Source organism: Hylobates moloch, unplaced genomic scaffold (genome assembly GCF_009828535.3).
Source record: "Hylobates moloch isolate HMO894 unplaced genomic scaffold, HMol_V3 SCAFFOLD_6, whole genome shotgun sequence".
Classification (NCBI taxonomy): Eukaryota; Metazoa; Chordata; class Mammalia; order Primates; family Hylobatidae; genus Hylobates; species Hylobates moloch.
Window position 1 is genome coordinate 107,635,629 of NW_026652281.1, and position 7,410 is coordinate 107,643,038.

At 37.3% G+C, this 7,410-nt stretch overlaps 1 pseudogene; it reads right to left on the reverse strand.

Annotated features, from left to right (window-relative positions):
- Positions 1-5,531: 5,531 nt before the first annotated feature.
- Positions 5,532-5,834, reverse strand: LOC116470451 (c-Myc-binding protein-like; annotated as a pseudogene).
- Between the last annotated feature and the right edge of the window lie 1,576 nt (positions 5,835-7,410).

Sequence of the window (7,410 nt, forward strand, 5' to 3'; positions counted from 1 at the left end):
GAAAGGATTGGGTTATTTTGGGGGCAATGAAGGAAGACGTTTTTAGTTGTTGCTTTGTTTTTGCTTTGACTGGGGCATCCGTTTGGATCCAGTAACAAACAAGCTTTGTAGAACAAACATGTTAGCCAATGCTAAGATCCTGTGTCGGCTCACTTGCAGTATTACATCTGGGAGTACAACTTGAAGGGCTCCACACTCTTGTTTCTCAGCACCTCGTAAATCTAAGCTCACGTGAAGTGAACAGAGCATCCCTTCTTCAAGAGAATGGAAAAAGAAAGGATGCTGAGGAACTGTTGGGGGCAGAGCCCTTGAAGCCAGCTGGCAAGACTGAGACCACTGATCAATGCTTTACCCACTGAAAGGACAACCTTATAAAGAATTGGAACCATTAGGCTTTAATTTTTAGAAATTTGGATGCTAGAGAGAATGGTCTTTAGGGACCACTGCGGTCCCTAAACCCATCATCCGCTCTGGTGCCAGGATACAAATCTGTTCACCCTGAATCCTTCATCTACTTGGATGTCCAGGATACAATCTTTTCAGTTTGGGAACTTATGACTGTTTTTCTCAGTTGTCTGCCTTGCTTCAATTCTTATATCTTGAACAGTATGTCTTTATGTGTCTGCCTTTGGCAGGTTTCATTAATTTGTAATTTATGCCTACAAAATTGTTTAAGCACTTCTGGATCTTACACTGGTCAAGGGTGTGTGTTAGTGGGTGTGTGTGCACTGTACAGACTGTGGGGGAGAATCTACTGGGTTTTGCTTTTCCTGATTTTAAAATGTTTAGTCATTCTGATCCATATGTGTGAGTTAATAAGTGTGTGTCTCTGTATCTTGGTGCAAGTGTCTGTACTCGGGAAGCAGTGAACATAAGCAGTTTAGAATAGTGTTCCACATTTCTCTACCATTTGCATTAACTGTGTCTTTCTCAAATGCATATTCAACTTCATTTTTTTTTCTTTTTATTCAGAGGCGGTAGTTTTCAAACTCAAATCTAGCTCATTTGTCTCTTTTAGCACATGATTGAGGATTAGGAACTATTCTAATTGGCAGTCAAGGGGCAGTATTTTGGACTCCATTTGGCTTAGATAATTTATATAGAATAAAAGTCTAACAGGTATAATCACAATAGCCTTGGCTTAATAATTTTCCAAGCATACTTGAAGTTGTAAAACACTTCAAACTAAAAATGGAAGAATGTTCTGGTTAGTAAGTTGTGTGCTCCTGTAATAATGGAGAGAATTGGAATGCAGTTCTCTTTGTTTGATTTATATGGCAACACCAAGAATGTGAGACATGTGTTTTACTGTAGAAATAAACTTTCAACATTGACCTAGAGAACAGAAGACTCAGGTTGGTACTTAAATCCTGCTCTGCTAGGCTATAATGAAAAGCATCTTATTAAGAATAGATTTTTTAGGAAGAAAAATCCTAAGATTCGTGTCTTTCTCTCATTGTTTGCAATATTTGTCAACATTTGCTTGCATGATTCCTATGAAGAACAAGCTTATTTGGAGAAGGTGATCTAAATTTTAGAATTGGATGTACTCCACTAATTAAATGTGTATGTCCTTGTGATCTTAGTGCCACTAAATCTAAATAGCACATACATAAATTCACTGCTGTCTTATGCTACAAGTTATATTTGAAAGCTTGTTGCCAGCCCTAAGAAAGTGATTTTATTATGGAGTTATCTAATGACTTAAGATAACACATTTCATTGTCTATAGTCTTGTAAGAATTTAACTCTTATGTTATAGATATTTCATATGCTACATTTACATTTTATATTTTATACATATAGAGATCTTTAAAATTCTATCTGTCTAAAAGGTTTCCTTTTTAATGTATTTTATAATACAAGGATAGAAAATTTCACTTTTATTTCTATATTCAAAACATAAAATGTTACAGTATTGATATTTCACCTTTATTTCCATATTAATAACATGTATTATGTTTCAAACCTTTCTAAGCATCTTGACATACTCATTTGATCTTTAGAGCAATTTACAAGATAAGTTAGAGCAGAAGTCATTATCTTCATTTTACCAGTAATAAAACATGCACAAGGTGACACAGATATTAGTGTCAGACTTGAAGCTGTGGCCTGAAGCTAAGGACTCCTGGTCAAGTACTCTTTCCACAGCTACTGCTGCTTCTGTTAATGTTTGATAACTTTTTAGCATACTCTGTATTTCCAGTACCTATTATAACCATTACAATGCATGTAAGGCAAATGTTGGTTGCTCTTAGATGATCCTTAGCGTTCTAACCACATAAGAAAAAGTAGCAAATAAGTATTTCAGGCATCTTTCTTGGGCTTTTATCACAGCACAACCTGCTGCAGAGTCTGATGTCATGATGGACCTTTATTGTCAGCTTCAGAAATTCTGGGTGAGCTATTAATATGCTTAATGATTTTGCTCCCCAGCAACATGTTCCTATGAAAACATGGTGAGTATATATTACTCACTATGTTTCAGAAAACAATTGTGTACATATTTTGTCTTCATACCTATCAACATTTCCTTAAAGACACATTATGTATAATTTGAAACATCCATGAAGCTTTTCCTTTTCCTGAAATAACTAGCACCCCTTCTCCAACCTCTTCCCCGTTCAGGGGTTCTTGACCTTCACTGTGTTATGGACCCCACTGCCAATCTGCTATAGACCTAAAGCCTATGGACCTTTCTTAGTATAATGCTTTTAAATATATAAAATAAAGAATAAAGCATGTAGAATTACAAAGAAAATCAATTTATATTGAAATTCAGCTATCAAAATATTAAAATCAATTAAATATTAACACCAATATTTGGTATGATAATATGTATCATTTCTATTAATACATTAATAAAGCCCAGTGGTTGGTGTACTACTATAATTTTAAAGCAGTGATGAGCATAAGGGATATTTTGAAATATCTACAATATCTGATATGTAGCTATGGTTTCTATTGGTGACATTGTCACCAGCGTTAATATTACGGTAGTTTGTTTTCTACATTTTTTTTTTCACTTTTACATCCATTATATTTAATTTGATCCTTATAACAACCTTGCGAGGTAGGCAAGATGTGAAATCGATATTTTGTAGACAAAGCAGCTGAAGCATAGTTGGAGCTTAACTGATGGGATCCATTTTCTCTTCCATCAAGCATCTTCTTGTATATTGTCTTCATCCAAATCCTTGACAGAAATGCTGAAGAGGACCTCTGTAGGCTAGGTTGATCCTGAATTCTCAAATAGCACTGACTGGTACAGCAGTTTAAACAAGTCAGTTTCACCTAAAAGTGTGATTATCCAACCCACATGTTGCCATTCTGTTCAAAAAGGATGGTACAAAAGATAGGCACAGTCACCTGGCTTACTGACATAAATATTAATATTAATCCAATAAGTAAAAAGCACATGAGAATTGGCTGCCACAAAAAAAAAAAAAAAAAAATGTCAACCTGTATCTACCAAGAAACTATCTTACCAACTAAAGAAGCCAAGTCTCTCTCTCTTTCAAAACCCTCATGGGGCCATGTTTTATTATAATGGTTTGTCACAGGTCCTAACCCACACTGTATTTGACTATATACATGTCTCATAATTAAGTCATTCCTCTTTATCACACCCAGCACTTAGTCCACTGCTGCCCATGTAGGAGGCACTCAAATTGGTAAAAGAGAAATCTATTCAAGCGAATGTTCTTCCAATATTATCTGGCCCGCCTCCAAAAGCAAACTTGTGACTAGAAGAAGCACCAGTCATTGCCACATTCCTACTAACACGACTGATTTAAATGCCCTTATAATTGACTTGGTCATAGTTTCCAACAGGTGCAAAGGCTTTGGCTAGTTAAACCAGTTTTCTTTGGATCACTTTGTTTTCTATGTGTGTTTTGACCAAAAACAAAGATAGGTTCTCTAACAACAGTGAGAGAATACATGCAATAGGAATATGTCTATAAAATGATGGTCTATCAATAAGGAAAATAAGTGATTAATAAAACAAAACATCCGACTGTAGGTCTACCCAAACAAAGGAAAAAGGACTAACAAACAAGAATATAGTGCTTTACCATTTACATATCTTTCACATACATTCTCATTTGACCCTCACAACAGCCATGTGAGGTAGGCATCATGGATATTCTTCTCATTAACCAGATGGAGACAGTAAATCTCAGAGCAGTTCACTGATATGCCCAAGGCTCTACAGTTAGTGAGTGATTTCTATTAACATCAGTCTTTGGCCTAAAAATTCAGCACCCAACTTCCCCTCATACTTGCCCCCACCTACTTCACAGGGATAATGAAGATAAAATGAATTCAGGGCTAGAAAAATACTTTGAGGGAAACAAGCGCTGTATAATTATACCTACAAACTATGATTTTCCACAATATATGGCTCATTCCTCTTCTCATCCCAGCTTGTGTGAGAACTCAGAGTTGTATATTGCCTCTGTTCTGTGCTCAATAAGTAAATAAGGCAGACAGGGGGTACAGTGTGATCCTGTTTAAAGTTGCATAAATTACAATCAGGGTAACTGCTGTTATTAGGCAAATTGAAAAACAGCACAGAAAGGTCAGTGTGCAACTAGGACCCACTAAAGCTCAGAGCAAAGCACTGCAAGATTATCAAACAAGGCATGATTGCATAGAAGGAAAATGTGGTATCAGAGTTCAAACTGGCACACACACACAATTATCTAAGGCAAAGTGGTGGCAAGGAAGAGTTATTTGTTCCATGTTACACAAACAAGAGCAGAAGATTCATGGGAACCCGTACAAAAGCATCTTGTGTCACACGGATCTCTCCAGCTGCCTATAGGGAATATACACAACAGTATATCACCTTCAAAGAATGACTGTACCTATGTTCATATCCTGAACTACACCAAGGAATAGCTCCATGCTAAACTGCCTTGGCTAAAATACAACCAGTGCCATCATTCCTAATCAGACTAATGAACAGAATGGCTTTTTTTTTTTTTTTTTTTTTTTTGAGACGGAGTCTCGCTCTGTCGCCCAGGCTGGAGTGCAGTGGCGCAATCTCGGCTCACTGCAAGCTCCGCCTCCCGGGTTCACGCCATTCTCCTGCCTCAGCCTCTCCGAGTAGCTGGGACTACAGGCGCCCGCCACCACGCCCGGCTAATTTTTTTGTATTTTTAGTAGAGACGGGGTTTCACCGTGGTCTCGATCTCCTGACCTCGTGATCCGCCCGCCTCGGCCTCCCAAAGTGCTGGGATTACAAGCGTGAGCCACCGTGCCCAGCCCAGAATGGCTTTTAAGGTAAGGAGTTAGATGGCTGTGTTTAGGGTTTTTTCAGGATTTACTTTGGATTCTCCTGCTTTAAAACCCAAAGAAAGTTATATTGAGTTTTTATTGATGATTCTATGGGTTTATAACAGTGTGATAGGTGAATTAAACATATTAAGAATTCTATAGCATCTGTTCAGAAAAGAGTATATACTATACAAAGTATTCAAGTCATACAAAACCATTTTTCAGTGTCTTTTCAACTGAGAAGAATCCTATTTAGCATGCTTCTCCTCCTGAGGTGGTTCATACTGAGCAAGCTTTGCTTTCAGTTTTTTATTTTTTCTACAATAGCTTTATATTTCTCTTTGGTTTTCGCCAGTTCTAGGCAAAGCAGCTCTATTTCTGGATTTTCTGGGGTAGCAGTTCCTAAGTGATGCTTTAAGAAATCCAGAGCACTGTTAGGTTTCTCTGGTTCTTCATACCAACACCTTGGTCAGTGTGTCCAGCACCCCTGACTTCTCCAAGTACCTCCGCAACTGCTCACACTTCAAGTTGGCAGCTTTGTAATGGGCCATAGTGACAGCGACAGCAGCGTAGCTAGGCTCTTTTCTACATTTATAATAGAAGGAAATGCTAAACTGTAGCTCAATATTAATGAAAATAAAGGTGGATTTTTTCCCATCTAACGTTCACAAACACATTGAACCCTATCCTTGGCTATCAGTGGATGACAGGTTAAGAACCCCTACTCTAGCTAGTTCCTACTTATTTTCAAAACTATATCATTTCTTCTAAAGAACTTCACCAACCTCCCCCTAGATAGAGTTAGCTGCCACTCTTCTGTGCCCCAAGAGCACGCCACAACCTCTCCAGCCTAACACTTACTACTGGCTCTGCTTCAATATACTCGTTTGTCCCTCCTATAGGAGCACACATTCCTGAGGCATGGGCCGTGGCTTGTGAGACTTTATATTACCACTGTGTAGTCCAGTATCTGGCATATAGCAGGGCTCACTAGATGTTAAAAGGGGGAAGGACGGAAAATTCAAAGATAAGGGAGCCATAGATCATAGACTATGATCTTTAAAACAGAAAATTAAAGTTAGTAGCTTGAATGTTTCCTTGAGTCAAATTTCCTATCAATGGGATCTTCATATTTCAGGGAGTAGAGATGACCATGTGCACCTGTTCTACTTCTCTTTCAGCGCAGTTCTCAATTTACAGCCTCCTAAGAAATCACAATCCTGCACTACCGATCTAATAATAATAATATCCCAATTTCAGACCTGTTTATTTTAGGTTCTCATTAGATGAGGTAAAGGGGCAATAGAGACATGAAGATAAAGGGCTTTCTTCACACCCTGAGCTTTTTAGGGCTTTATCATTCAAATTTTTTTATACTTTAAGTTTTGGGATACATGTGCAGAACGTGCAGGTTTGTTACATAGGTATACCTGTACCATGGTGGTTTGCTGCACCCATCAACCCATCATCTAGGTTATCATTCAAATGTTAAAAGCCAGGAAAAATGATTTAATTTTAAGGCACATACAAAATGTATATGTTCTCCCTAGAACTCTATGTATTTGAAAATGATTGTTAATATTTCCTTAAAAAATAGAACACTAGTAATAAAAGCCTCCTAAGTCCTCAGCACAGATGCTTTATGTAGAATAAGCATAGATGCTTGTACACAGCAAGGTACACTTTCAGACATAACTCAACTGCTTCCTATTAATGTCACATAAACATTGGGACTTATTCGTGCATATTCACTTAATTTTGTATGCATCCCTTCTTTCCCAGTAATAAATACTTGCCATTCCTATTCAAATGAGTGGACATTCACATATCAAGGTGAGCCTGCATATTTCTTGGGTACAAGTTGATTTTTGATCTACAATTAATGTGTTTATTATAGGAGGAAGAAGGTAGAGATCCACATGGAGATAAAATTGGAAAAAATTTATAGCCATTTTTATTGTCTAATAGTAGTCTTCTATTCAATGTTCTAATATATGAGTACAGGTTGAACCAAGTCTTTGATTAGCATTTCAGTGGCATTCAGTAAACCCCTACAGACTATCCTATTGAAATATACTAGTCACCCTCACATATTTAAGTTATCAAATTGAATCTGATTTAATATAA